This window comes from Triticum aestivum, chromosome 7A (genome assembly GCF_018294505.1).
Source record: "Triticum aestivum cultivar Chinese Spring chromosome 7A, IWGSC CS RefSeq v2.1, whole genome shotgun sequence".
In the NCBI taxonomy this organism is placed as follows: domain Eukaryota; kingdom Viridiplantae; phylum Streptophyta; class Magnoliopsida; order Poales; family Poaceae; genus Triticum; species Triticum aestivum.
Genome location: NC_057812.1, coordinates 212490904 through 212498350, shown reverse-complemented (window position 1 = coordinate 212498350; position 7447 = coordinate 212490904). Strand labels below are relative to the sequence as shown.

At 50.7% G+C, this 7447-nt stretch overlaps 1 long non-coding RNA gene across 11 annotated transcripts; it reads right to left on the bottom strand.

Annotated features, from left to right (window-relative positions):
* Positions 1-4153: 4153 nt before the first annotated feature.
* On the bottom strand, positions 4154-7188 carry LOC123152378 (uncharacterized). 11 transcript variants are annotated; one of them, XR_006476146.1, is made up of 5 exons: positions 6474-7186; positions 6133-6343; positions 5944-6029; positions 5300-5470; positions 4154-4420 (listed from the first exon to the last, which is right to left on the bottom strand). It is a non-coding gene; the product is annotated as an uncharacterized lncRNA (long non-coding RNA). The 11 variants fall into 11 exon arrangements; XR_006476152.1 differs by having other exon boundaries at positions 5944-6343; positions 6474-7188; XR_006476153.1 differs by having other exon boundaries at positions 5308-5470; positions 5944-6343; positions 6474-7188.
* Between the last annotated feature and the right edge of the window lie 259 nt (positions 7189-7447).

The window sequence follows — 7447 nt, the reverse complement described above, 5'->3', positions numbered from 1 at the left end:
CGTGCTCCACGCCGCCATGCCTCCTCAGTCTTGGATTCGCCTTCCTCCCTTCTTCGCCTCCATCATCCCGCAAGGAGAACTCCTGGAGCTTTGGCTGCAGCACGCCGGCTGCAGCACCCTTGCGACCGAGGCAGAGGTCACGGTCGTTGCCCCAGGCGAGGTCTTCATGACTCGAGGCTGGAGCGAAATCGCCCGGGTTTGTAGGACAAGAGGCGCCCTCGCGATCCACTTGGAGTACGATGGTGCTTCGGTGATGTTCTTCAAGGTCTTCGATGCGAACGAGCGCCGGCTGGAGTGCTTCCCCGGGAGAGGTGGTTGGGACCCTGCTACGGCGAGGACTGGGCCCGCTGACCGCTCCCTTGATGAGGGTCCAGCGACTCCGGCGAGCTCTTCGCGACTCCGGAGACGAGCAACGACAGCTACGAGCCCCCGAGCCGGCGCCGCTCTTGGAGCAGGGCGGGCTCGTCAGGCCGTCACCGACTCTGATCTGGATGGGGTTGGTGCCGGTGCTTGACGGCCCACTGTTGATGATGGCGTCTTTTGCAGGGGCGCGTGTAGTTAGCGTCCTTTTAGGATCTGTTCCCGGCGAGGAATCAAAGACGCGTCCCGTGGGGGCTTGTAAGGTGCCTGTGATCCTGTTTTGTTAATATAACCCTTGTCGTAGAATTGTGCGAGTTGCTCATTCCGTCTTAGCTCAGTTCTCCCTTTCGAACCTCACGAGGGCTTGGTGCTCTGCGCCGACAGGTCCCAGTCCCAAGGCGGCTTCAGCCGTTGCTGGTATGCCAGGTCATGATGCCGTGGTCAAGGCCAGGAGGTGAGCGACCCGGGGTCCGGTAAGAGCCCCTGAGTCGCGATGCTCAGGAGGTCCCCTTTGGCGCTCAAGCAGCCGTCGTTCGGTGAGAAAGGAGAGCGGCGTCGCTAACACGGGATTGCATTAGGTGCGGGGATGGTGCCACGGTAGCTGGTGCTTCTGGGTGGTGACTTATCTCGAGAATCAGGGATCGCTCTCTGGTGTGCCGCCGGGTCCGTGCATCGGCAGGCGTGAGGTTGCTCGGCGAGGTCCTCGCGTGTCCCTCACCTCTCGCCTTTTCTCCCCTTTTTTCTCTACGTCCTCGGGTCCCGGCCCTCGAGCGAGTCTCAGCCGTCGCTGGTATGCCAGGTCGCAATGCCGTGGACAAGGCCAGAGGGTGAGGGCTGGAGAGCCAGTAGGCGCCCTGAGTCGCGATGCTCAGGCACCCCCCCCCCTTTAACGTGCAAGCGGTTCGCGCTGATGAGAGTGAAGGAGACACCGCAAGGGCCTCGCCTGACGCAGCTCCTTTAGGAGATCCTGTAGACCCATCATAGAAAGAACGAGGGGTTGCCATGACAATTGACAGTCAGCCGTTGGTTGCTTCCGAGGGGCGATGAGGCACTGAAGGCTTGATGAGGTGGCGCCATGCGGGGCTGCCGTGGCCAGAGCTCAGCCATTCAGGTTTGTCGGTGTTGCAGGGACGGACCCATGCGCAAGCGTCATGCCGTTTGGGAGCAGTTCCGTCAGTTGGCATCAGTTGAGCGGGCAACTAGGTCAAACACATTAGCCGCGAAGGAGTGGATTCATTCAAATAGATGCTGGGAAGGCGGACATCACTGGGTCAGGCCCGAGCGACTTGAGGATGATGCAGCCCGAGGGGTGCCCCCAACAAGGTAAGCTAACAACATAAAATAAAAGGGATACATGCCGCAGGGACGGACCCACGCGGCCTGGGAATAATGCAGCCCTGGGGGGCGCTCCCAGCTGGAAATGAAACTTGAAAGATGTCACCTTATGATGTTGAGGATGAAGGAGTGTTGGTGTAGTAGACTCGGTGGGCTGCGGAAGCCGATCCTCATGAGCCCCCAGGCCCAGGGGCCTCGGGAGGCTCCGGAGGCGCTGGTGGCTCCTCGCGGACCATCTCCATCTCCGCCAGGGCTACGGAACGCCTGGCCTCTTGAGCCTCCATGATACCCCTCATGAGGCGCTGGTACGTGGCAGTCGCGTTCGGCAAGCCGTAAGGCATGCGAACGTAGCTGTGGGGTGGACCTTCGCAGCGCCCCACTCACGAGGGACAGAGGCGCTCCAGAGAGGCGACTCGATTGAGCCCTGGTATATCGATGCAGACGCGCAGCCCACCATCCTCGCCTGGATGGGGAGCCACAGCTGGTAGGCGGCGGCCCTCCTGAGCTCCTGAATGGCCTTGCTGACGAACTCCTGAGGGTTTGGCTCTCCTTGCCTTACTCCTTCTTGAGGGAAACGTGCTTCGAAACACGCCTCCATGTGGTGCCCAACCGCCTCCCTCGTGACCTTAGCCAGGTCGGTGGCCCTCCAGGGGAGAGCCCCCGAGCCCTTCCTGAGGAGGGCGCCAGGAGCGCTTTCCTATGCGATGGAAGGAGGTTTCCCCTGGGCAGGCGCGGGCCTTGAGGGGCCTGCCTCCTAAGGGGTCGGGCCGGACGATGTCTTCTTCTTTTTGGGGGCGGTCTCAGGAAGCCTCCTGCTTCCGCGATCTGGGTCTTCCAGTGATGGGGCCTGAAAGGCTCGTTCCAGGGAACACACCGCGTCCTTCTCTTCACAGGGCACCGTGATGACTCCGCCACTTCCTGGCATCTTGAGGACGTTATAGCCATGGTGAGTTACGGCCATGAACTTGGCCAGCGCTGGGTATCCAAGGATGGCGTTGTACGGCAGGCGAATGTGAGCGATGTCGAAGTCGATGAGCTCGGTGCGGTAGTTGTCGCGTGCCCCGAAGGTGACAGGGAGGCGGACCTGCCCAATCGGGACCGTGGAGCCGTTGGTGACTCCGGAGAAAGGCTTGGTTGGCTGAAGCTGGTTGTAGGGCACTTGGAGATTGTTGAATGTTTCCACGGATAGGACGTTGAGCCCTGCCCCGCCATTGATGAGGGTCCTGGTGACCACCACGTTGCTGATGATTAGGGAACAAAGCATCGGGAGGACTCCGGCTGTGGCCGCACACTTGAGCTGATCTGCTGAGCTGAACGTGATGGCGCACGCCGACCACCTAAGAGGGCGCGTGGCTTCAAGCTTGGGGAGAACTGCATTCACTTCACGGGCGAACTGCTTGAAGATGCGTTGAGAGGCTGGGGCTTGAGCCCCGCCCAGGATGCAGGCGATCGTGCGCGGCTCCTGAAAGCCCCCAGCCCCCTCGTCCTAATGGCGGTCCTCGTTTCTCCTTGGCTGCGGCGGCAGCGGAGGGAGGCCTGCGTTGCCTTGCGGGTGATCCTCGCGAGGCTGATCCCTCCAGTCTCCCTCGCGAGGCGGGTCTTGCCAGCGATCCTCGCGAGGTCGATCGCGCCACCCTTGGCGCGGGTAGCGGTCTTCTCAGCGTCCTGCGTTCCTTCCTCCTCCTCGACCGTAGCCCAGGTCACCGCGGTCGGGGCGACGGCCAATCCTTCCTTCTCGCACGGCTCGGAGCTCTTGACATTCGTTGGTGTTGTGGGTGTGGAGGTCGTGGTACACACAGTACCGACTGCCCTTGGAATATTCGGGCTGATCTCTGCCCCGCTTGGTGTCTGGTTCTGCCGTGAGCACGGCAGCCCCCTTGCGCTTCACATCCTTGACCTTGGGCTTCTTCTCTTCTGGGTCTGCGGCAGGCAGCTCGAGGAGGGAGAGACGCCCTTCCTCGGCCCTGGCGCACTTGGTTGCCAAGTTGAACAACTCCAAGAAAGTGCACAGGTCTTCATGCACTACAACAGGAACCCTCATATAGCAACGCTTTTTTCCGTATCTAAAAGTTCATATATGCGTTGTTAATGTCAATACCAACGGTTTGGGATGCGTTGACTTATCCAGTGTTGCTATCGCATATTACAACGGTTATACCACCGTTGGTAAAGGGACCGTTGCAAAAATGCAACACATAAAACAGACTTATGCAACAATTTTATATGTTGGTGCTTAATGTACAGGAATAAAAATCCCATTGCTTGGCAACAGAGAGTTTGCAATGCTTCAAAACTTGGTACATATATAATGTGAATAATATTATTTTTATACATATTGCTAGCAACTAAATTAATGCTACATGTAATGGTGATAATTATATATGCATTTCAAGTGAACAAAAAACAAGAGAATATACTCACGGGAGGAAGAAATATATATATATATATATATATATATATATATATATAATTGTTGGATTACAACAATGGATATTACAGGAGGAACATCATCCAAATGTGATGCATAATCTATATATTTTCTTGACAACAAAACAAAAACCGAAAGTATCCCTCAACATCACTACAACTTAACTAAAACTTAACAGAGGAACATCATTCCTACAACTGAACTAAAATTGAAAGCATCCAGCATCATCATCATCATCATCATCATCATCAGTATATTTGCCACGTGCCCATATAATCATCCATTTATCTTTTGAACCTACAAACAAAAAACCAAAATGAACTGTTAACACACAATGCATTAACAAAAAACAAAAAACCGAATGACTTTCTGTGGTAATGTAAGTGTAATTAGAGAATGTGTAATACATTTTGAACATCTCACAGCGGGTCGTTTTATGTCATGGATTCAGATGAAAAAAAAGATAGCCACTATTGGACGATAAAACTGGAAACTCAAACTAAAATATTCCAAGGAATATTTAGAAGGGACCATGTATCTATGTTTCTGCAGAAAGAGGCGTTCTGGCTCCTGTATATGGGATGAACACTTAAAAGGAGGACATTTATTTTGTTTTGGTGATATACAGAAAATCCATTGAAATATTCCAACGGGTCATTTATGTTGAAGAGTTTCCAAAGAAACCCATTGTAAGACTTAACAAATGCATATGTACGCATATCAAATATATGGTATACATACTCATCTAGAAGATATATTTTTCGTGCATGATACATACATGTAGCTTAATTTTTTCCCCTTTTAAATAGTACATCAAATCATGGATTAATTAATAGATTTCTTTGGCTCGTACTGATTTGAGATGGTTTTGCTCTCTTTCGTATAGGATCAGAACAAAAACATAGATTGAGAGCTTAAAAAAATATAGATCATATACTACACATACCAATATCACAAAATGTGTGGCTGTGATATACGTATTGTAAGCATCATTAATCCTGTTTTAGCTTAGCCCCACTGCAACTAATCATATGATCCATGCTCTCCAAACTTATATGAGCTCATCATCCATGCATCATGCGAAAAGGTGTAAAGTAGTAATAAGAAATTATCCTAGAAATCAAACCTCTAGTCCAGTACGTGCATGTATAAAATAGAACAGTATGAAGCCAATACCTACACACCTGGAGGCACGGGATTGCCAAAGCGTGGATCAGAAGTTCATTCAGCCATTATACGTCCTCGGTGGGATCTCAACTTGATTATCCTATTCATCGCCTGGGCTTTCGTCAGGTAATCTGTATTGACGTGCTCAGTGAGCTTCCTTTTTTTGTTACTGACCTTTTCCTATTATGTGAAAAGGAAAAATTGCGGCAAACAGGTTACACACTTTCAACATGAATCAGAAGCATACAGCATGAGTCTTCCCTTCAGTATATTTTCCATTATATGAGAATGGAAATACATGTATGCAAGGTCATATTTTGTGCTTAACGAAATAATTGGAGACTCAACTTATCTACTCACAATGCATGCCTAGTAACTGCACGTGTATGTATAACATATATATGAACTATAACAAACATACAGTTTAGTATCATGGATTCAGTCAGCGAATTACAAAAACCAGATCTTAATTTCATAACAGCTCTTCCTAAGCAAGTTCTAGCACCATACACCAGATGCATGAAATTTTAAAAATGAATACAAATATGTTCTTAATTATTTAGTACATCAATTTAACAAAAGAACGACATTAAAACAAACCAAGCAGACAAAAATATACGAGGAAAGAGGTTAACTTAGAATCATTTTTTGACCTCGCGTGTAGTTTCAAATAAATACTGTTACGGTGCCACTGCCACCTTGACCTCCTGATGCATATACCTTCAAGTCTGCAACAACACTATCAAAGATATTCCATCTGAACAGAGTAGTTTGTGCTTTTAAGATGTGGATCACTGGGTGAGGAAAAATTGAAAGAACATATCAAGTAAACAAACCCATACCTTTTGCATGTAAGGAACATAGCGAAGTAGACTGAACAAATCGTGTAATGCTCCAAAACGACTTATCCACTTTCCAACAATATTAGAAGTGGTGCTTGAGTTCGCTGTGCAGAGGTACGACCACGCCTTCGCTGAATTGAATCACCTAGTTGCTTGTGTAGCACCTACTAATTTAGCCATCCAAGTAATGTGTATCTTCAGATGTCTGAAACTAAAGAAAACACATTATCAATATTCCCCAAAACAAATCTCTAGGCTGTACGTCCCAGATCTCAGTAGTACAACACAACATAAAAATCCTCAAAAGCAAAAAACCTACTCTCTTCTTGCTCCTTCCATACCTGCGACCAGCCTGCAATAGTTCCTCTTCTCCAGAACTTCATCAACAATAGAGGCTGTCCAATCAGATACAAACTTTCTTTGATGTACCGCCTTCTCCACTGCATTGGATTTCAGTTTTCGTTGGGCATAGAATGCGAGATTGGAAGGATGTCCTGGTGCAGTGGATATTAAAAGGTTCCAGAGCAGGGATCAGGGAGAGGATTCCTATTCGCAAAAAAAGAGGCTTCCTGGATCGTTTTACACAGAGGACATGTGAATAGTGGAAAACAATTAGGAGGAGCACCGGAGGAGGACGAACGGGGCTACAGATGTGGATAATGCATTGGTACCGCGAGGGGCTACGGATGTGGAACGAGGGATGTGGTTGCCTGTGCTTGTTCATGGTCATACCTTGGATTCACCGTTGGTCGCAGGGGAGCGGTGACGAGGGGCGGCGCGCCGGGATGCAGGGTTGCAAGGGTGGTGACGAGGGGCGGCGCGCTAGGACGGAGGGTCGCAGGGCAGCGGTGAGGAGCGGCGCCGGGAGAGAGGATCGCAGGCGAGTGGTGAGGGGCAGCGTGCAGGGATGCAGGTAGGTCACAGTCGTGCAAAGGAGTGGCAACGACTGACGAGCAGCGGCGGCCGAGGTGGGAGGGCTCGAGAGGAGTAGGGGAGGCGGAGGAAAGGGAACGACCTAGGTTAGTCGTGAAAGCCAACTTGGGCTGGGTTAGTGCATTGGGCTTTACATGGAGCAATGCGTCACGAGCTGCACTACAACGCATATGCTACAATGCCTATATGCGTATCTCTTGTGAACTTTGCAATGTATAGTCAAAACGTCGTACGATATGTGTTGCATTATAGGGGGTATCCTTGTAGTGATGCATCACCTGCTCCTCCTTCATCTTGACATCGCGCACGCTGTCGGAGAAGGCTTAGATGATGGCCTCCTCGGTCACCTTGGGAATCTTGAGGCGTGCGTTGTTGAAGCGCT